The following is a 21,946-nucleotide window of genomic DNA, read 5'->3' on the forward strand; positions in this document are numbered from 1 at the left end:
TCTTGTGATGAGATTTATTAGGTTGAGAAATAAATTCCTGTGACTCTTTAGCAATGGCAAAAGCAGAACATTTTTATAGTTGTGAGTTCATGCTTTATGTGGAATCAGTACCTGTGCTCCAACTCGCTTTTGGAGATGGAAAAGTGACCCTGAAACTTTACTGTATTAAAAGTTGATGTCTGAAGAAGCCTATTTAAATGTTTGATTATAAGTAGCCACATGTTAATGCAAACAGTTCTGTCATAACATTGTTCAAAAATACTTTCTCTTGGTATCTTGAGTAATTACAGCTGATCTGCATGCAGTTTATTTCTGTTTATTTTTGAGTAAATTCACCAGCTTCTTTCATCAAAATCCCACGTCAGTGTTTGGGATCTAATGTTCTGTGGCTTCAGAATTATCATCTGCATGTATATTCCAAAATTGCAGTTCTACTATAAAGTCATCCTGCAGGGAGCTCTTGAGGCTTTCATGACCTCATTTACTCAGCAGTAAATTCCCAAATCTCATTCAGCCCGTGCTTTCTCTGTGACTTAATATTTCACTCACTCACTGTATGAGAGAATTTTCTGAAGTTAAAGGGGTATGGGAATAACTTTTACAATTAAAGGTATAATAAACTATTAAACTTGAACAAATGAACTGTTGCTTTGGTGGAAATAGACAGTAAGCTTGTAAAACCCATTGTTCCTAATTGCAGTAATGGGTGCCTCTGCTGCTTGGCCCATGTGGCTGTTCCATACAATCCTCAGTGCTGGGGCTGATCTTGGAATGGCAGTTTCCTTCTTTTTGTTTATGGATTCCAGTAAAGACACCAAACCTTCATTTAAAAGGGGGATTTCGTTGAAAACTCTTTCCAAAATCAGAGTTCTTGTATTCTTTTTTCCTTTTTTACCCCCCTGAATTGCACCGTGAAGGCACAGGGTAATGGGCATAGTGACTGTGGGTGCTGTAAAATGTGCACTGGGTGCAGGGGCAAGGGAATTTCCAAGAAGCATTGAAGGCAGATTTTGGTTCTCTTGTGATCCCAAGTTTTCTAGCAAGTTTCCTGTCTGAAGAGGAAAGGAAGTTTGCATGGTTTGCATGGTTTTACTGACAGGAGCCCCTCGCTGGAGTTACTGCCAATGCAGACACTTCAATGACAATTGATAAAAACTAAATAAAACACCCTTGAAAAAGTGATGAGGTTTTTTTTCTCTTTCTAAAATACATTAGGGCAAGTGTAAGGGCTGTAGCTTCGAAAATAAATTCATCAAAACTAATGAAAGTGTGGTTCAAAGATATATAGTTGCTTTAATTGCAGAACATGTCTCAGTCTTTAGCTATTCAGTAAATGCTTTTAACTTTCAAGGCAGAGACCATCTATTCCCATCAAGGTCATGTTTGATACCTTCTTTCTTGGGTAACAGTTTGATGTGTCCTTGGACTCAAGGCTCTCTGAAATATTGAGAAAGGAACAAAATACTTGGTTTGGAAAATTAAAGAGGTTTACTTTATTTTTGGAAATAAAACTTTTGTCTTCATATAAACCTAGGCAGCTGTGTATGTTCATGTGACTTCTACAATTGAAGTGTCTTTTACAAATTTAGGACTTAAATTCTGCTGTTAAATCTCTCAATTCCATTGTCATATCATGTATTTCTTTTGCCTGTTGGTTGTTCTTTCAATTATTGACTTATTCTTCCCAATACTGTCCTTTCAAGTTGGTTAATACCAAGACTGTTGAATATCACAGAATCATTGAATTGCTAAGGTTGGGAAAGACCTTTAAGATCATAGTGTGAACACTGAAAAAAGAAGCAGGAAAGGATAATATTAGGGCAAGATACTGTCTTCTTTGTGTATACATTAAATTTTGTTTAGATAATTAAATTGGAGGATAAAATTTAGCAACTGTACCTGTTTCCACAAATGCTGCACTGTGCCAACACAAGCTTTGACACAAAATTAACTTATTTTTAGAGCCAAGTCAACATATCTAGGAGATCCTTTGCTCATCATAGTACTTTAACAGTGTTTCTTATAAAAATATGATCCACGGTTTTAGTAAAGGGCATTGTGTGATAATGGTTTGGGCTTTGTCTACTTTGTCTTGGCAGTGTAGGATAATAGCAACCTGCCATGGCTGTACAAGAGGTTAGGCAGCTGAGGAGGGAGGAAAGATCCTCTAGTCTTAGGATTTGACCTGGGAAATTACATGATAAGACACCAATTCTTCAAGCATCAAAAATTATGTGATGATTCCAATCTAAGTGTCTCTGAGGGCCTCCAGTTGACTGACAAGTTTTGTTTCTTTCATGTAGATAATTAAATATTAACTGAGTGATTTTAAGAAACTTTGGCAAGTCATGTGTTCTCTTCTGCTTGAAAATACTTTTGGAATAACCATAATATTTATTAATTATTTGTGTTTGTAATCTTGTATTCTTTAGAAAAATAGTGTTGTATTTTGTAGACCCACAGAGCCCTGCTAATGCTTTTTGTCAGGGGCAATCTGAAAAGGTAAGATTTTAGAAAATAAACCCAGGAGAGGAGCAGGGCTGTCAATATCTGATAAGTTTTGAAAAGGTATTTTCATTTTCTGTAAAGTTTACAAAAGCTGTATTTATTATCAGCATCCAGCTTAAGATAAAATATTGTCCCTGAAACTTGTCCTTTATCTTTTATGAGAATATTTAGCCAGATTGCTGTCTTCCATTCCTTCCACAGGCAGGGAAGATGAAAACACTGAAGTGCTGTGCTGAGTATGAGCTTAATACCCAGGAGGTGTTTCAGAGCTGCCTTTAACAGGGTGGTTGGGGCTGTAAATGACCCTTGGGCAGCTCTGGGAGGAACCTTTTCCCCACATTGACCAGTGCAGAGTCACAGGGTCAGTCGTGCCTCAGCCCTCCCGTTTTCCAAGTGCTGTACCCATCACATAAATTCAGGATTTAAGAAATATGAAGGTGGTGGGACCTGGGTTTGCTGGTCTTCATTATAAAGAAAGGCCTTCAGAATCTGGAGATGTATATGAGTAGGTTTTCATTTTCCACCCATTGCTAGAAGTGGAAGAAACCAATGCCTGGATCGGATCTCTGATCATTTACTGATCTTCACAGAACCATCACAGATCAGAATTTCTTTGGTCACCAATAAAGCCTCTTGCTGGCCCAAGTGTCCTCTATATCTTCAGCATTCATTTCCTCTTCAGACCTTTCCTTCACAAGTCCTTAGGCAGATGATATTATCGAGAGTGTGTTAGTTTTGCTGGTGTTTTGGATTTTTTTCATGCCATCTTGGGCTGCATCTGGTTTTGTCATTCACCAGCACTCAGCAGTGAACTGAACCTCTTGACTGTCACTCAGATGTTGTCATTTTGGTTTTGACTGGCATTTTACTAAGCCCCTAATAAATTCCCATGCTTGACTCTATCAAAGCATCATTGTTTTGTGCAGACTGAGGCACAGTTCAAATTGCTGTTAATATAACTGCACAAAGAGACTTTATCTTTCACTACAGCACTTCACTGTGTTGCCTATGGCTTAATCATGATCTTTACACAGCTGTAAAGCTTGTTTTGGTTTACAGAGATTGTAGCACAAAATGGCTTGCTGTGCATCTCTCTGCTTATATTGGCTTTTTTTTAGTGAGGGTTTAGGTTTCCCTTTTCCTGAGATTTCTTGGCCTTTAAACTCATTTTATATAATAATTTACATTGTTACATGTCTTGAAATGGCTTCATTCATTTAAAAAAAAAAATAAATCAGGCAGTAGGTTACTTTGAAGTCTTTTCTTCCAAAGTTTTGCCCTGGACAGTTCAACCAACCTCAGGAGAGTACTGGATGCTTGAAAACAGGGAAACACAGTGTTCTCTTTATCCTTGCTGCTAACTCCCTACTCACAGTGTAGTCATTCCCATGCTTCTTGACTAACTCCAGGATTTTAAATAGCTTTCTGAGAATTGTATAGGCTGGTCTCCCTGTCTTTGCTGAGAAAGAACTGTTTAAAAAACCACCAACATCCCAACAACAAACACCACTTTTTTCTTGTTTTCTTTACAACTTATTTTTAAACACTGTGATTTAAACCCATTGGAATCCAGTGATGCACGCATCAGTGGAAACAATATGAATTGGTTAAAGAATTTAAAACATTCTAATGTAAAGCAGTAATATTGTGAGTCAGTCATCTATGACAAGAGACTATTTTGCTCTGCTTCCACTCTCTCTGGTATTTCTGAAGTTGTCTGGTGCTATCAATGTAATGGAACAGCAGAGAAAGAAAACTCTTGGATTATTTGTGGATATAGGTGTGTATTTCAAGGGACTTCTGGAGGTTTGAAACAAAATCACTGTTGTTAATGATAAATCTCTTTTGTCAGTGATGCTGTAGGGCTCCTGATCAAGCCACTACAGGACCATATGAAATGCCATCCGAGCTGGAAGTAGGAATTAGCATGACTGAAGAGGCATTGTCAGAAACTCTTTTAGCTGTGGTATGTGCTCAAAGGGAGTAATAGACTAGAAAAGACTGTATTTTTGTGTTTCTGTTGTGTGTTTTTGGAGATAATGGCACGGTGTTGATGATGGATGTTGACATAAAGGAATACAGAAATGCACCTTTCCCTCTGAAAAGGTGGTCTTGGAGATGTGCTGTCTCACAGCTTAAGGTGAACCTGTTACTCCAGCTGTCTTGCATAGTATTTTGCTGAAGTATTCTTTAGAGAAGAATGGTTTAAAGGAAATGCAGTTAGCTGGCAGTTGAAACCAATACAGATAGGTTTTGTTATTTTGCTTTAGTTGATTTGTGTAGTCGCATTTTAGAGTTAGGTCCTTAAGAAAAAGAAACTGAAGTTTTAGAAGGCTGAGGAAAGTCAGCATGAATCCTATCCCAGAAAAAGGAAGAGGGGAGGGAGGGGAGGGCAGGGCAGGGCAGGGCAATGTTGGTTGTAAATAACAGAACTCCAGTATGTTGGTTAAATCTCCCTGTGATTTTCTATAACAAACACAACAAGAAAAAAAATTAACATTATTAACGTCTTTAACTTCATTGCACAGAAGTAGCCTAGTACCCTACACTTAACCAAGAGAGCAGCTATGGTTGGTTGTATATGACTTAAAAAATAAGTCTCCACGCCCTGATTAGGTGAGTGTATTTCCCTGATGTTACATTTGCATGATCTGTTTTCTTATTTATACTCATTTTGTTCTCTGAGAGTTTTGTTGACTGGGTAATGAACCAAATGAGTGAATTCTCTTGTACTGTATGCAGAATGTTTACTAAGTGATGTGCCCAGTAGTTTAATTTTGACTGAAGCCCTGACCATGTCAAATATGTCAGTCACATGTTATTACAGTTCATAACTTTTCAGCACCATCACATCTGACACATGCTGAAATTTAAATATATCCTTTGTGAAGGCAAGTGCAAGTATGGAGCGTCAAATTGCATTTACTTCACTCTTCTCTCTCCTTAAAATCATCTCCATAATATTATTTCCTGCCATACTGTTCTATACAAAACTTTCTGTTCCATCTACCATAGGAATATGATTAAGAAATGCTTGTCTATGTCTGTGTAGTCTCTGTATCAGACAGAAAGTTAAAGACTAATAGTATGAACAAAGAATGCAGTAGTTGTTCAGGACCTTTATATGCCTAGTTCTCTATTTTTAATTTTCACCTTCCACTATATTTCATTAAGAAATTTTGGTGCTCTGGAATGAATGCATGGGAGGATAGTGCTAAAAGGTTAAATATAATTAAAAATACTTCTGCAACAAAGAATATTAATAATTTTTCCCTCTTTAAGAATTCCACAGGAGAAGTGATAATGATTTACTTTCATATGCTTTAGTTCCCTGGATGCTAATACCCAAACAAAGATCAATATATTGTATGTTTCTGAATACAGCCTATTAATTTGTTATTTTAACATCTCAGGCTAGCAGTTTCTCTGATATCTTTGTTAATTTTCTTGTAATTAGAGAAACTCTTGAAACAATGTGCTTTTCAATCCCCTGGAGGGTTTTTTTTGCCATGTTAAAATAGTTTCCAGATAATGATCTGAAGTGAATTAAAGATTAGTTCTATCAGTAAAATTTAACAAATGAGACGGGTGTGGAACAATAGAGGTTGAAAAGTCAAATCAGTATTGCTGCTGGACACAAGAAACTACTCTCAGAACACATACATGCTGCCTTCTTAGTGTGACTATTCCTGAAAAAAAAAAAAAAGAAAGATTTTTTTTCCTTTCCATCAGTATTTTATAATGGTGTCATGTGAAAAAGGGGCAGAAAAGATGAATTTTCTGTCCAATCTGTATTAATTTATTTTGTCTATCAGCATCCCCTGGGAGATCAAACTTTTTAATGTCCAAAACAGTCTGTTAGCGTCTCACCTAATTAGACATTCAATTCACAGACAGGACCTTTCATACCTTTTATATAAGGACTGCACTAAATAGCAGTAGAAAAACCCCTCAGCAGGTCTCTCCTATGAGTTATTTTGCCATCAACAAAACTGTCAGCACCTAAAAACGGGACTCACTCTAACAGTTCATGAAATAGCACATTTATTAATACAAATTTGTGACAATTTATGGGGTTTGCTATGTCTGGAATAGGATCTAACTGCAAAAAAACCCACACTTAAACTATGCAGTAATAATAATAATGCAAAGCATAGGCACACAGGCTATGCAAGAGCAGCTTGCAAAGAAGTAAGACAACTTACAAACAATAAGTAAAGCAAAAACTTAAGCACCCACCCTAAAGCAAAAGAACTAATAAAGAATAAGTAAAGATTTTAAAGTACTATGGAGCAAAAGGTTCTTCCCCCAGAGGCTGGTTGGGCACTGCCCAGGCTCCCCAGGGCAGTGGGCACAGCCCCAAGGCTGCCAGAGCTCCAGGAGGGTTTGGATGATCCTCTGGGGCACAGGGGGTGACTCTTGGGGATGGGGCTGTGCAGGGCTGAGGGTTGGACTGGATGATCCTTGTGGGTCCCTTCCAAATCAGCATATTCTGGCATTCTGTGAGTTTGTTTAAAAAAGAGATAGAGCAACTGTTGTTATAGTGAAGTTCAGCTTTTCCTGTGTTTAATGATTTTTCAGTCTTCTTTCAGAAGCTCATACATGGAAATACTTGGGCAGCTCCTTCTCAAGACTTCCCAGTGCTGCAGTTGGATCTACAGACTGAAGCTGATTTACATGCCTGTTCTAACTGGGGCTCAGCCATGATTTTGCTGTGCTTGGGTCATGTTTCCTTCCTCAGTGGAGCAAATTGTTAAATGCTGTATTACCAGTTTCATCCCTTTCAGTTGCATCAATCACCCTGAAAATTTGCTGATGACAGCTATTGATCAGAAATCTTAGTGTTCTCTCATCTTTCCTCTGATACAGCAACACTGAACTTAAAATAATAGAGACTGTTCTCTGTTGTATAAAGTGGTATCCTGCCTTTAAGTGGCAATGCCTTTCCCCAAGCCAGAGAAATAAGATGTTTCCCCCTGTTTATCATTCTCAAAGTCACCTTAAAATCTTGCATCAATTCATTAGTTATTTGTGTGGTTCTGGTGCTACTATACCTTCACTGACTTATTTCTTTTCAGTCTTAGAAGAGCTCTTGTAAAGACAATGCTGCACACAGTTTCCCTAACAAGTTATGCCACCATGAAAGGATTTTGCAGAATCATGCTATAAATCCCTTGAACAGGTGCTATTGATTTCTGAAGAGGTCTTGCTGGAAAAGGAATGTGCTGCTCTGGTCTCCAGAGGTGTTACTAAAAGGACAATAGCACTGAAGAAGCAACAGCAGGAGAAAATCAATTCCGTGACTATTTTTTGTTTGTTTGTTCTCAGCTAGATTATACAGGGGAGAGTGGATGGATTGAGCTGTGTTATTTCAGCTGGGCTGAAAGTTGCTTTCTTTTTACATTGAGGGGTGTTTGATGTGCCTGAAAAACGTGTGAGCTGAAGTCTCTTGCTGGGTGGATGTGGCAAACAGACTGTGGCTTGTCAGGCTCTTTCTTTACTTGGAGTGTGTGAACAGTGGTTCCTTGCTCAGCACGTGCACATCACCTTTACAAAAGGAGTAATCCAACCATGGTGCAAGAGTTACTTCAAAGAGGAAGGTGTTTGTCTCATTCTGCCACCTTCTCTGGTTTGAGACCAGGCCCTATGTTCTGTCAACTCATTCATTTGCTGTCAGGTGGTGACAATTTTTATTTTTTTTTTCTTACTGAAAGCATAGCAAAGGAATTGTATTTGTAGAAAGTAACTGTACTGTTCAGAGCTATCCTTTCATTATACCTGCAAGTGATATGTAATGCTCATATTCACACTAGTATGCTGTTAAATGATGGGAGGAGAGGAAAAAGAATAAATTGCTGGAAAAGAAAATGAAGGAAGAACCCAGGAAAACTAAGCTAAAAATCCCCCATACTTTATTTTAGAAGGATCTCTGATGTGCTGATGACTTGAACTGAAATCTCCATTCTGTTGCTCTGAAGAATAGTATGTCCTCATTGCTCCATGCCAGAAACAGCAAAGGTAGAACACTGATTTTTAAATGAAATTTTAAAATGAAGCTAAAATTACCTGCTCTTTTCATTTACCTTTTTCCCAGTCGTTCCCCATGTCAGTAGTTATTGTACTTATTCCTTAATCTTTGGAAAGACATCATTATCCTCAAGGAATATGTTTATCAAAGAGATGTGTTTTAGCATTTTTCCTTTATATTGTTGTTTTTTACATCATGTATTTCAGCTTGTGTCTATAGGAGCAGATTTTTGAGTGCATTTTGATTTGTCATGGATGAGATTAGCAAGCAAAAAGCACTTGAAATACTTCTAAATATCTACATTATTTTGGAGATTTTCAAAGAATGGGGCTTTTAAATTAAATCTTGAGAAACCCTTCTCTCTTCTCACAGGAACTGATGATATTTCTAGTCTGGTCCTCAGGTAGGGTAGACTCAACTAGGACAGCAATATTCCCATTCACACTGAGAATCCAGTTGAAAATGTTGGCATTTCCCAGATGATTTTGTCCATCTCTCATCCCCGTCTGTAGTAAAGGAAGAGAAGGAAACATTTTTTTCTTGTGCAAAAACTAATCCAGAAAGGCTTTTTATTTTATTAACAGCTGTCATGTAACTGTTTTCTTGATCAGATTTCTACCAGATTTTTTTTCCTCAAAGACATTTTCTTTCCTTTTCTGTCCTCTGAATTTAGGCTGTCTTACTTTGATGCTATCAATGTACAGACTTTGTTCTGTCCCCTTTCTTCTCCCAGCCTCACATATGTACATTTTACAAAAATACTTGGAGTGGAAAATGGTTTTTCAACTTGACTCAAACCTGCTCTTGAAGGAAGCAGTCCATTTCCATGGACTAGTTTCAGGTAACTACTGGGAAGAGGGAATGAAGGAATCAACATGTTCCTTCTCTGCATTTTTGTGCCCCAAGCCTATTTAGAATTGTAGAACTGAAGAATAATTGGGTTTGGAAGAGACTTCTGGGGGCCCCCAGTCCAACACCTCGCTCAAAGCAGCCCAGATAAATCAGGTTGCTCAAGACCGTGTCCAGATGAGCTTTGAATATCTCCAAGGATGGAGATTCCCCAGCTGCTCTGAACTGCTGCTCCTGGGTCTGACCACTCTCAGGGGAAAAAAGGTCATTCCCTCTTTCTACCTTGTGCCTGTTGATCCCTGTCCTTCAGCTGCACACCTGTGAGATGGCTCTGACTCTGTCTCCTCTACCCTCTCCCACGAGGCTGCTCTTTTAAATAGGCAGACACGAGTTGTAATAAGGCAAACACAGTCATTTTGATTAGTTTGCCTTAATTAGAACTCGGTGCTGTTTGGCTGGAACTCTCCAATAGTTTATTCTTTACATTTGTTTCCAATATTGTTATAAGTATCAAACACTTGCTTGATAATTAAAGGTCAGTGTTTTATAGGCAGAATGAAAATACATATAAGCCCCTATTTATACAGTGTACCTACAGACAAGCCATTAAATAGGATTTCTCCCAAGGCATTTAACACTGTGCTGGCAATTAGACAAGCATTTAGTAGTAGTCCAAGGAAAGCCTTTTTCTTTATATTGGTTGCAGTGACAGCCCCACAGTGTTACCTGAAAAAGATGCTGTTGAGTGATAACCAGGTGCACTGTTAGGTGAACTACAACATGAGTGACTATGCAAGTTGCTGCATGACACATTTGAGAAGGGAACCTGTAAAACCCCCATCTGTGAGGTTCAAAAGAAAATGAAGTTGCCAAGAACTAAGAAGTTTGGCAGTTCAGACTTAAGACATACGTGACACTTCCAAAAATGGCTCACTTTCCCAACCTTTCCCCTGGCATGGCACAGTAATCAATCACATGCTCCCTTACAGGTTGTCACATGCCATTTTGCATTTGGCTAAATATATGCAGGATTATACAAGATGCAAAGTCTAAGTGTGACTGACAAACATAACCCTTTTTGCTGATATCACAATCTTTGTACCCATCAGAAGCTGCCTGTGGCCTTGCTAACACCTTTGCAGTTGTAGCTGTCATTGCTTATGTTGCTCGAAAACTCAAGTTTGAGTCACAGCTATGCCTGAGGAAAATGTGCATTTCAGATGGTTTTCACTTGTGAACTTGTCAGATTTCCACATCACCTTTTGGAAACAAGTATGTAAAGTGAACAGGGGTGAACCTTGGCTGCCCTGCACAGATGGGGTGAGCAGGAGCAGTGCCTGAGCTGGGGATTCATTTCTGTGCTTCCTGAACTGATGTTATCAGTGAGAAGGTTTTTGCCTCGAGGTTGGTCTCAGGATTAGATGCCAAACTGCTCAGGGAGGCTTCAGCTGCAGTGTGTAATGCAGCTTTGACTGAGTGACTGTATTGGGTTTGTGCACCATTTCACTAAGAGTTTGTCCTCTGCCTGCTACTGCTGCCTGTGTGTGTGGTTTGGGGAGGTAACTGGAATTTTCTCCTATTGCCTGCTCTGATTGCAGACGAGTGTGTGGTAGGAATGTGTCTGCCTTGGTAAATCAAATCTTGCATCACCCATCAGCAAGTATCATCGCTGTAGCTGTGCTGTCATTACATTTGACAGCATAAAAAGCATTGGTTGTGTGAAAAATGATTTGAAACATCCTCAGAGTCAGTGACAGAGGAGACATGATAGGTATTTGAAGGGGTTAGAGACTTTTTGGATTTTGATCTAGACTAACATTGGCATAAAATACTCTGGAAAGCAGTTAGACTGCATCTACTTTATAGTGGACTTGCATATCTGCAAAGAAATACAAGTGAAATTGTGTGGAAAACATAATTTTTTATGTGTAACATAAATGTATGATGGAGATTTGAGCTAAAACTAGTTTTAGTTTTGTGGCCGATGTAGCTTCAGAGAAAAACTAATGCTGTTGGTGAATGTCCTTAGATTGCAACTTTTCTTCAGAGGACAGGCTTTAGTCCAGTCAGACTTATTTGGCACCAGCTTTATTACAGAGAGTAAAGTGGTAGATTTCATTTTAGAAGAAGCTAATTTCCATTTGTGCTGGAAAGTTTACACGTAACTCTTGAGAAATATTTTATTTAAAAAACACCCCAACAACACAGACAGAGCCAAACCAAAGCAACACTATTTTAGGGACAGGCTTTATACTTTATTTTAAGTTTTGAAATTATGTCTTATTTTATGGTTAATTCTTTACACACAGCTTCCAGCATATGCCACAGTCACACAAAAGCTGCCCCTGATGACCTCTGATCTGACAACACTGCAGCAGGAAATATCCTCACAGTGTATTTTTTTGACAGAACAGAAGTGAGGAAGGAGATCTGTGCTTCTGTGTTGGCCTCTGGCAGTTAATTTGTTGACCATGTTATGCCTAAACTATGAACTGGATCAGGCCTGAAAACTCAGCAGTGATCCCTGATATGGCAGAGTGAATGTGGAGGAAAGTCATGTGCAATCCCTGAAGTTGAAGGGAATAGCATTTTGGGGAATAGGATTTGGCAGTGACTCCAAGGTACAGCTCCTGACTGCACTGAACATTTTTTCCAGGCTAGGGATTAATTTAACTCTACATGGCTTTATAATATCCAACCACTGCAGTGCTTGTGGCTATGTACTGTAATAATCCTGAGTGGATCTCACTCTGAATGACTGCCACACTGCATCCCTGTGGCTTAGGAGTACACCTGCTTCCCAAAGCAAAAAGCAATAGCAGAATAAAGAGATATAAAAAATTTAAATTTGTATAAATATAATACTTTTATTTATATAGATGTTGCTTATAGCTTCTACCTTTACAGAAAGTGTGAAAAAATGAGGTAATGGAATCAATCAGTAATTGTTGACCTGGTTTGACTTCTACATACCCTTCCATGCCTTGTCCCCAAACACAGCTTGCTCTCCTAAGCTGTTTTTTGCAGGTTTTCTGAATCCCTTGAAAACAGTCAGGTGGACCTCAGGGATTTGCAAACAGAAGGTTGGAATCCACATCTGTGGGTGTCAGAGCAAAAGTGACTTGTATGCCATAAACTTATTGGATTTTTGCTTCTCTCAGGGCTGTGTTTGAACCAAAGCTTTTCTTTAGACACTCCAAATCCTCCATCTGGTACCTTGTATTCGGGAGAGACAGAGAAAAGACAAAGTTTGATCTGCATTTAATGGGCTTGATTCTGACTGTACATCTGTTGCTTCACTGAATTCAGTAAAGAAAGAGTGCTTCTCTGTCTTTCTATGATTTCAGAATTGGGCCTGAAATTGATACTGGTATCACAAAAAGGAAAATACTGCTAGGAACTAACAGTCAGGAAAAATGACAGAGCCTGGTTTTGAAAATGAAGCTAATTTATTCACTCGCTCCCTCGGCGGTGAAGCAGAAAGGAGTGGAAAGGATGTGAAGTGATAACAGTGATGAAAGCTGTGGCACCCTTCTGTGGGCAGGCACTAAGGCTCTTTTAAAAATGTGAAGTGAGGTTTGTGACACAGAGTCACCGTCTTCTGAGAAAATTCTGGATTTCTAATGTTAGGCTTAAGGCTCAAGAAAAAAAAAATTGCATCACTTCTGCCCACTTCTCATTCTTGTCTTCTGTATTCTGCTGCTTGGCATTGGCCATTAGCAACAGAATCCCATTTGGTATGTGGGGATCCCTATAAAAGTACTCGGTTCAGCTCTTCAGCTGGAAACCAGCAAAATCCCAGTGCTGGTGGGTGTTCTGGAAGCACTTGCACAGGTGGGGTTTCTGTTGTTGCTCAGTCTGCAGTGACCAGAGCCTACCTCAGACTGGAGGGTCACCACTGTGACCACACTGGCTCAGCTCTTGTTGAGAAACCTGAGGAAAATTAACCACACTGTCTGATGGCACTGAGTTAATCTTCCATGCTTGCATGCTTAAATTAGCTTGGCAAACAAGACTTACCCTGGAGGGCAGCAGTAGATTGTAACGTGGCAGGTAGAGTAGCAGGCACTGCCATGCCTTGGGAACACATAGCACTTTCAGCATGCCTTCATCTGTTGAACCCACAGTCAGACCAGCTGGTGTCTTCCCTGACTCCAGCCTGGCATTGTTTGAGCTTGATGGGAAGCATGGCCTGATTTAAGTTGTCAGTTTTTGTGTGTTGACCTGCTTTTTTTGTGCTACCTTGTTGCTCTCTGCCACCCACTGTTCTCTCTGTCTATACTGGCCTTGCTAACAGCTCTTCTTCTTGTGGCTTCTCCAAAGAGGGCCCTGAGAGCTAACACTGTTTTCTAGCTGATCAGGGACCCTGGAACAGCTTCTCCCAGCTCACACCTTGGAGCAGGCATTACATAAAGCTCCTTTCTCAGTTTTCTGGGTTCTTGCCTTTTTTATCCTGGTGCTGGCAAGTCTTGGTTGTGATTAGGTGGAACCTTCACCCAGGCATGTGTGGGTGATTTGTTATAAGTTCAGACCTTATCACCAATGATAGTTCACTTATACTATATAATACATTTGTGATACTGTCTGTAAAAAAATACATCTAGCTTAGTAAACTCCCGAAAAGGAGTGTGTTAGTCTCTGCCAGCTTCTCCTTTCTGTTTATCATTCCTCTTTTTCACTAGATTCTATCAGAGTGCTCCTCTATTTTTTGGCTTTCCTGTCCTCCAAAACTTCCAAGTTGAAAGATGCTGACCAGATTTTGCTTTATGCACTGGGCTTGTGAACACAGTATATAAATGTACTTAAATAAACAAAACTTTGGTATAATGGGGAGGGAGAGAGAAGCATAGGTGATGTCAGATGTGGAATCCTGAGCAATCTGCATCAGATCTGTGTAAGACCCTGGGCAGAGTGGCAAAACCCCATGGTCATATCCTCTTTCTCTAGGCTGGGTATGACTGCAGCAGCAGTCAGCTCCTGCATGCTTTTTTTCCTTGAGTGTATGTTGTCCATACCATGGCAAACTGGCTCAGAGCAGTCCCATCTATACCTAGATCTCCTGTTTCAAGAAGGATATGGGGCTTTCTGTGACATTTAGGGCATTACTAATCAGGAATCAGTGGGGATTCTTATGTCCCTGAATGAAATTTGAACTTTGAAATTTGAACTTGGAAATTTGAACAGATTTTGAGTTATCCTCAGTCTTTGCAGTCATATCCCCAGAAATCTGTGTTTTACCTTCTCCCAGAAACGTTAAGAACAGAAGAGCATCTTGCCTCATAAGCAAAGCTGGTAGAATGATAGAGCCTGTAAAACAATCTTTTTAATAAGGGACATCCACCTTCCCTGAGTTTCACTGCTGGCATTACCCCAGATTAGTGGTGTAATCCTTTTTCTCCTGTTTCTGGAGAATCTATTTCAATATCTCACTGCCTCTGTTTCCTGCCCCATTCTGCTTAGAGTTTTTCCTCTTGTTTTGTGAATCAGGCAACTGTTGGGATACTCAAAACCATTGAACCCTTTCAATTTGAGTTGTAGGCTTTCCCCATCTGTGCTGATAGCTAACAGGGCTTTGCTTTGCCATTCTTCTACTTGTATGTTTAATGTTTCTGCAGTGACTCTTTGCATTTTCTGTTTATAGTGCTGTGACATTCAAAGACACCAGTGAAGATCAAAACCAGGTTGAGCCAGCAATTTGCAAAGCCCAAGTCAATGAGAAAACATGGTATGTATCCCAGAGAGCTTTAATTCCCATGTGATGATTAGACTTTTTAAAGAACTTTATATAGGGCTGTCAGAATGTGAGAAGTTGTCTAGTTTGACTGAAAGGAAGGAAAAAAAGACAAGTTCCCTGGTAGGAATTCAGGTCATGACTAGCATGAGCAGCCTCCTGCCTCACTCCTCCTCTCCCATTCAGCTCCAGTATTTTTGAGCAAATAATAAGAAAGTTTCCTGCAACCTATAAACCTGGACACTAAGAGTAGAGGCAACTCCTGCATCTAATTCAGAGGATCAGTGCACTGCAGGACTCCCCAGTAACACATGCCACAGATGTTTGTCACTGCTATTTTTTTCTTTCTTTAGTAGCTCTAGCATCTTGTTGAGTGCATAGCACAGAAGAAGTGACCAGCATTGCTTTAAACTGCCTGTTATTACCTCAAGATGGGCTCTTACTAAAATATTCAAGCACCATTTGCTGTATTCTGAGTGTATAGTACTCTTCATAGATGTTTGCAGATTGCTGAGATAGGATACTAAGCAATTATGAAATGGAAGCGTTTCATGAATTTAATTTTCTGATGTTCAAAGCACAAGGGAAAAGTGCTACTATTAACACAGAAGAGTCTCCAGGATAATTTTGCATGAAAAAGTTACGGTTGAATATTTTGAGTAAGCTCTGCAAGAGCAGACTGGCCTGGTATGGTAGTCAGCAGCCTGATTACCATACTAGGAGCCATATCACTGAGAGCTCTGTGGCCCTCAAGTGAAAAGTTTCATTTCTAAAAGGATCTTGGAATCATTCTTCCCCCTGCTGTTTTCATCATTTGACAACTGCCTTCACAGCAAGACACCATCTCCTTCTTGGCCTCATCTCACTCATTCAGTACCCACCTGGAACAAGCCAGACAGGTTTTCTACGGGCAAACAACAGTGTCATTTGAAGTAGACTTCTCTCAAAGCAGGATCCCTTTTGTACCTTTTTAGACAGGGTCTTAGAAAACCAAAAAAAAAAAAAAAAAAAGTAGCTTAAAGATCTCCCATTTCTATGGGGCTCAGTAAACGGACCTGCTCAGAGTGTTTGAGGGATTCTAAGATATTGCTGATGGCAGCTGAAACTGTAACATTTTTCTCACCCATTTTGTTTCCTTCCCTCGAGGTTTACATTTTCACTTGCTTTCATGCAGAAAATAAATTCCATGGAAAGGAAACTCTTAATAACTAGCCTGTAGTAAAGAGTATGGCATAACTGGCATAACTCCTTCTGTCTGAGAAGCATGAAGATTGTGTCACTGAAGACCGTGCCTGTAAGTAAATTAAATAAAAAAGGAAAAAAAAAACCAAGTTCAGGAGATTAAATTCATTATAATGATAATGGAAAATCCTGATTTTCCTTGCTGCTGTAGTCACGCACATTTTAATTGTTGCCTGAAAGAGTCAACACCTTGTAAAGAAAATAAACATCCTCTTCTCTTAAGACACTCCTCAGTTTTCTAGGGATAGGTGGTGGTCTGTTTTACTGCTAACCTGGATCCAGTCAATGCCTGAGCTCGTGGGTTTCAGGGAATGTCTGCACTTCCAGGTGCCACTGGCTGTGCACTGTCCCATGGTGGCTGCCCTGAAGAGTCACACAGAACTCTTCTCAAGCACACTGAAAAAATCCTGTGACATAACTCCGCTGAATTGAATGCACTATTCAATGTTGCATAGTGTTACATTCTGTTCATCTTTATTTAACGTGGGTAAACGTGGTGGAAATGTTTGTAGCCAGAGGAGGAGACGGCTGTGCACTTCAGTGCTGGGGGTGGCAGGCTTTGGTGGAACAGAGCAAGGAGCTAAGAACAGATAATTTTGCCCAGCTTCATTTGTTAATCAGTTTATTTCACTTTCTCCAGTTTTGCAAATCAGACATAATCAGGTTTCCTTAATAGATCTGTGTGTTCAATTATACAGAGCAACATTATTCATAGGTCCTTTTAATTTCCCCATATAGACTAGTCTTATTAATATTTATTTTAAAATCTACTTACAAATTCAGAGTGGGCAATCTCTGTCTAAATGAAGCTGCTGTTCATACAGAGCTCTCTTTGTTTTCTTTGAAGAAATCATAGTAGCACTTAACACTACGAAAGTCTTAAAGCACAAAAAATATAATTGTGAAGCATCATTAGCAACGCCAGTGCCCAGAATGTTTGTCTACATGATCTTCAGGGTCCCTTCCAGCCCAAACCATTCTGTGTTGCCAAAACAGCTGGCAGGAGGGAGCACACTGAAGCCTCGAGTTCAGAAACCACGTTAGGTCTCGGCCCCTGCCATTGTGTTTAGCTATAAAAGTCTTGTTAAGATGTTTAAGAAGCCATGTGCTTGGATAATGGTGGGTTTCCTGCTGAGCTCCCAAATGACCTAACCTCTGCTTCCTTTCACCCCTTGGTTCTAATCAGTGGTAGCAGAGAGGGGTGGGGGAAAATACTGAGCAGGCTTCTTGAAAAATGCAGGGTGTGACCTAAGGATGATTGCAGCTTCTTCCAGTTCTGGGCCTTGGGTTGGTTCTTGAAACATGGGGAACTGTGTCTGTAGAACCAACCTGGAATATATTCACTGTATGCTTCTTGGAAATTTGTAAGTAAGTGGGTATTTGAAGGCCTTAGGCACCCTTCAGTGCCTGTCAGTGGTAACAAGTGTTTTGTGAAGCATTTAGGCACACGCACAAGCCTGTCCCTACTCAGTAAAGCACTTTATTGTGCTTTTAAGCCCCTTGATTTCTACTCTTGGGTTTATCAGCAGGAGGTTTTTCAAAGGTAAGAGGCTGTCCTTATCTCACAAATGGGCTAAGCTGCCTTATGGCAAAATACTTCTCAAAACTGTTTGTTCCACAAAATGTTAATGTTGTTCTCCCTCCTCTGCTGCCATGGTCCATGACTTTAGGACCATTCCTTTCTTATCTGTGCATTTGGGAAATATTGATTCTAACAATGTCACTTCTGCTGTTTATTCCCTCAAAGTGGCACTAAAAATCCTGTGTATTTTCCCCAGTATTGAGGCATTTGCAGGATGATGCATCCATGTCAGTCATTACCTCTGTAAATGCTCCTGTTCTTGCATCAGCTTGTTCAGGACAGTTCTTTTGGATGTGCACAAATGAAGCAAGGAAGATCAAACAGATGTTAAAGCAGGAAGAAATGTCTCATATTTCTTCATAAGATTTTGTACAGAAAGACACCACATTGAGATTGAAAACACCCCATGGATTCTTGCAGCTACGTGGAAGCTTTTTTTGCTTCTATCCCCTTTTTGCCCTGAATAGCTGGGCAAATTTTGGGGTGGAGGCAAAGGATGTCCAGGTTTCCCTGCTGACTGCCTTAGACTGGGGATGATGCCAGAGATTTTTGACATTCAGGCATCATTAGAGTCATCTTTTCTGATGTTCTTTGTAGTCCTGACTAAAGGGCTTCATCTGGTAATGCTGAGCTAAATTATCTCCAAAAGTACCCATTTGTGACAGAGAAATAAGAAAGCATTGTACATCCCTCTGTAAGCTGGGCAAGTGTCTGCTCTCACAGTGTAAAAATGTGCACTTCCAACTCGTTTCACTTAGTTTTGGATCTCATCACGAGTTTTTCTTCCGAGTTAAAGCACAGTAACCAGGAAGGGATAACAAGAAAGATTAGGGATGTGGAAAAACTTTTTTATGAAAGACTGACAAGACTGATGCTGTTCAGCATGAAGAAGCAGTAAATAAGAACAGATATGAAAAGGTCTCTTATCATTTGATACTGTGAAGCCAAGAGGGGCCTCTTGCCTTTACTCCTTCTCCTGTGACAATAGGAGATAGAGATATTCATTTAAATGAAAGACCTAACATCTGTTTGAAAGGAAATTACTTATTTTTTTCCTACCCCATATTTTTAGCTGTTTCAAGATATCATAGAGATGAAGAGGTTAGTGAGGTTTTTTTTTAAAGCATACTTGATCATAGACAGAATACCCCATTATAAATCAAGTGTGACAATACTACAAATAAACCAAAGCCAAAAATGCTTACAATATTTGAAAGAATCTTAGTGTTTTGGTGCCATTGTTTGTAAGCAAAGCTCCTGTACTTTCAGAGATGTATTATAAAATGTAACAAGAGTCAGAGGGATCAGAAACACAAAAGACTTCATGTAATCTCTGAATAATGTTCCTTCATAAATATATAAACAGCTTCTATGAACATCAACTGGACATAAAGTATTATACTATATCTAACACATAAAACAGTAAAGGAAGTTTCATATAATCTTAAGACTGCATACCTGAATTTTTTTTTTAATTTTAGAGTTTAAGAAAGGAGATTTACTATGGGCTTTAATTTTTGGATTGAAGCCCTTTGAGGTTCCTCAGAAGCTTCTGGTGCTGGCCATGCAGCCCCAGCATCCTGTTTCAAGAGGGCTAATGAACTTTGGTAAAGAAGCTAATGTGTCCTGACATCCTTTGACCTGTTTTTCTTAAATGTCAGATTTTTTTAGGTTTTGAATAATCTATCTCTTTGTATTGTATTATGAATGTGATAGGCTTTTCTTTGTGAGTTGGAAAGTGAAAGTTACTTAAAATGAGGGATAAATTGTGTCTCCTGGTATGCATGTAAGTAGGTATTTAGTTGAGACACCAGTAGTTTTAATGTCTAATTGACATGGTTCTTGAGGTTTAGTACATTCTTCTCAGAGAACTTGCTGATGTTTTCATTTTCTACTGTCTTTCCAGCTTAGCAGCTGAGGTGATTTGATGCTGAGGTTCTTAGCATACTTTTGTAACTTACAGATGACATGGGTAATCTAGAAACTTGTCCAACAAAAAAACCAACCATGCAGCCAAGTGAACTGGAAATGAGAAGTGTATCTGGTAATGACTCCAAAAAATGGCAATCCACTTAAAAAAGAAAACAACACACCGACCAACAAAAAGAGCTCACTAGGAACTCCTTGTAGAGAAGGTTTGACAGGTCTGAAAACATTTGGCAGCAGATGTGTCAGCAAGAGTTTTATCCTGCACCCTGATTTGCTTTCTGATTCTTTAATTGTTGAGCTGGGCTCTGGTATTTTAGTTATAGTATAAGAATCCTGGCTCCAGAAGGGTAGTTGCACTCATTTGGTGGTGTTAAAGTTATTATTCATCTCCCTGACTAAACTGTAATGAGGGCTTGGTATGCAGTCATTGAATCCTCTGCCTGTAGGTGCCTCAGGGCTGCAATTTTTTTGGTTTTCCCATCTAGTATTGTGCTGCATTCCTAAAGGTATCAAGGGGAGAGAGGGAATAGGGGGAGCCTGATGGAGAAGCCTGAAAAGAAGGAGAAACCAGGCAGAACTTTGAGCAGCTAACCTGTTTCAACAGGCAGCAGTACCCGTGTTCACAGGCATTGTTGTGGTGCTGGATCAGGCCTTCAGGTTCAGGAGCATTCATTGGGTTCCTCTTTATATCTGTAGAGCACTGGGTTAAAATTTGTCACTTAAGGCCTGAGCAGGAGAATGTGTGGTCCATGGGCAGAGCTGGACAGTATTGCTTCTCAGAGCTGTACAGTGTTTTATTCCTTGGTTCTCTTGCTGTGCCCCCCAATTGTGTAGGAAGGCTTTTCAGATGAACATTCCTATGCAAATGTTGCAAACATAAATTGCTACAGGAATGACCTTCAGTGGAGAGTCTGTGGAAGCAATAGCAGAAGATTAAAACTACAGTGCTTACAGTCTGAGACATCAGCCCCCCAAACTCACCTGTCAGTTCTGCCTGGAGAAAAGGAGGCTCAGGGGGGACCTTCTCACTCTCTACAGCTCCCTGACAGGAGGGGGGAGCCGGGGGGGTCGGGCTCTGCTCCCAGGGAACAAGGGACAGGAGGAGAGGGAATGGCCTCAAGCTGTGCCAGGGGAGGGTCAGGTGGGATATTAAAGAAACTTTCTTCGCAGAAAGGGTTGTCAAATGTTGGGATGTGGCACTTGAGGACATGATTAGTGGTGAAGCTGGTGGTGGTGCTGGGTCCATGGTTGGACTTGATCTTCAAGGTCTTTTCCAACCTAAACCACTCTGTGATTCTAACAGAGTAAAACCAGATCAGTTGTTTCACTTGTTTGACTTTGTGAAGACACAGGCACTTGTTTGCTTCCCTAACAAGAACTCCCACCAATCCAAACTCTTCCAGTGGAGATTTTGTGTATGAAGGGATGCCAGTTTTGGTAGATGTTTGGGTGATGCTTAGGTGTGTATCATTGGAACATGCTTTCAACACAGTTGTGAGTAACTTGGCTCAATGGTCACTAAATGTGTGCTTCCTTTGCCAAAGGGAGCTCACACAGAAATCCAGGTGAATTCTCATGGAAACCTTTTGTAGTGTTTGTGTTGTTTGCAAAACTGGTTTTTATCTTACCTGGTTGGTTTTTCACTGAGCATTTGAACCTAGAGCTGAAGCTGCTTTAAAGGAAGTAGTATAAATAATGTACGTTGAAGTACTTAAAATTGCCACCCCCCAATGGTGGCAGTTCACAAGCTGTCCATGTGCCCACACAAGGAATGTATTGATTTATTCCTGGCTTTCTCACTGCCTAACTTTGGCACAAGGACAACTGCTGGTACTCAAAGGAAGGGACTACAGCACAGGGTTGATTCAGTGGCTTGGGCAAAATAGTGACAAACTGGAGCCAGGCTTCCTGATTTATCCAGCATTTGCTCAGATTTCTGTGAAGCCTGTGTTTCCTTTGCTGTCGTGTTCTGAACAGGTAACATCAACACCATATATCATAAAAAGAATGTTCAGTGTTTGCAATGTTTTCACAGAATAGTTAAGGTTGTAGAAGACCTTTGAGATCCTCAAGTCCA

The 21,946-nt window shown here is 39.9% G+C and overlaps 1 protein-coding gene and 1 long non-coding RNA gene across 3 annotated transcripts in view; one reads left to right on the top strand and one right to left on the bottom strand.

The window, feature by feature from the left end:
• The window catches only part of LOC127476606 (uncharacterized), a 623,146-nt gene that overhangs the window by 95,001 nt on the left and 506,199 nt on the right, over positions 1–21,946 (bottom strand). The gene's annotated exons all lie outside the window — the stretch shown is intronic.
• Positions 1–21,946, top strand: part of LOC127476638 (uncharacterized) — a 63,202-nt gene that overhangs the window by 16,892 nt on the left and 24,364 nt on the right. For both annotated transcript variants that reach the window (XR_007906689.1, XR_007906691.1), the window contains exon 2: positions 15,027–15,110. This is a non-coding gene — a long non-coding RNA (uncharacterized LOC127476638). The remainder of the gene's footprint in view (positions 1–15,026; positions 15,111–21,946) is intronic.

This window comes from Manacus candei, unplaced genomic scaffold (genome assembly GCF_025592945.1).
Source record: "Manacus candei isolate 608988 ecotype Guabito, Panama unplaced genomic scaffold, ASM2559294v1 h1tg000050l, whole genome shotgun sequence".
Taxonomy (NCBI): domain Eukaryota; kingdom Metazoa; phylum Chordata; class Aves; order Passeriformes; family Pipridae; genus Manacus; species Manacus candei.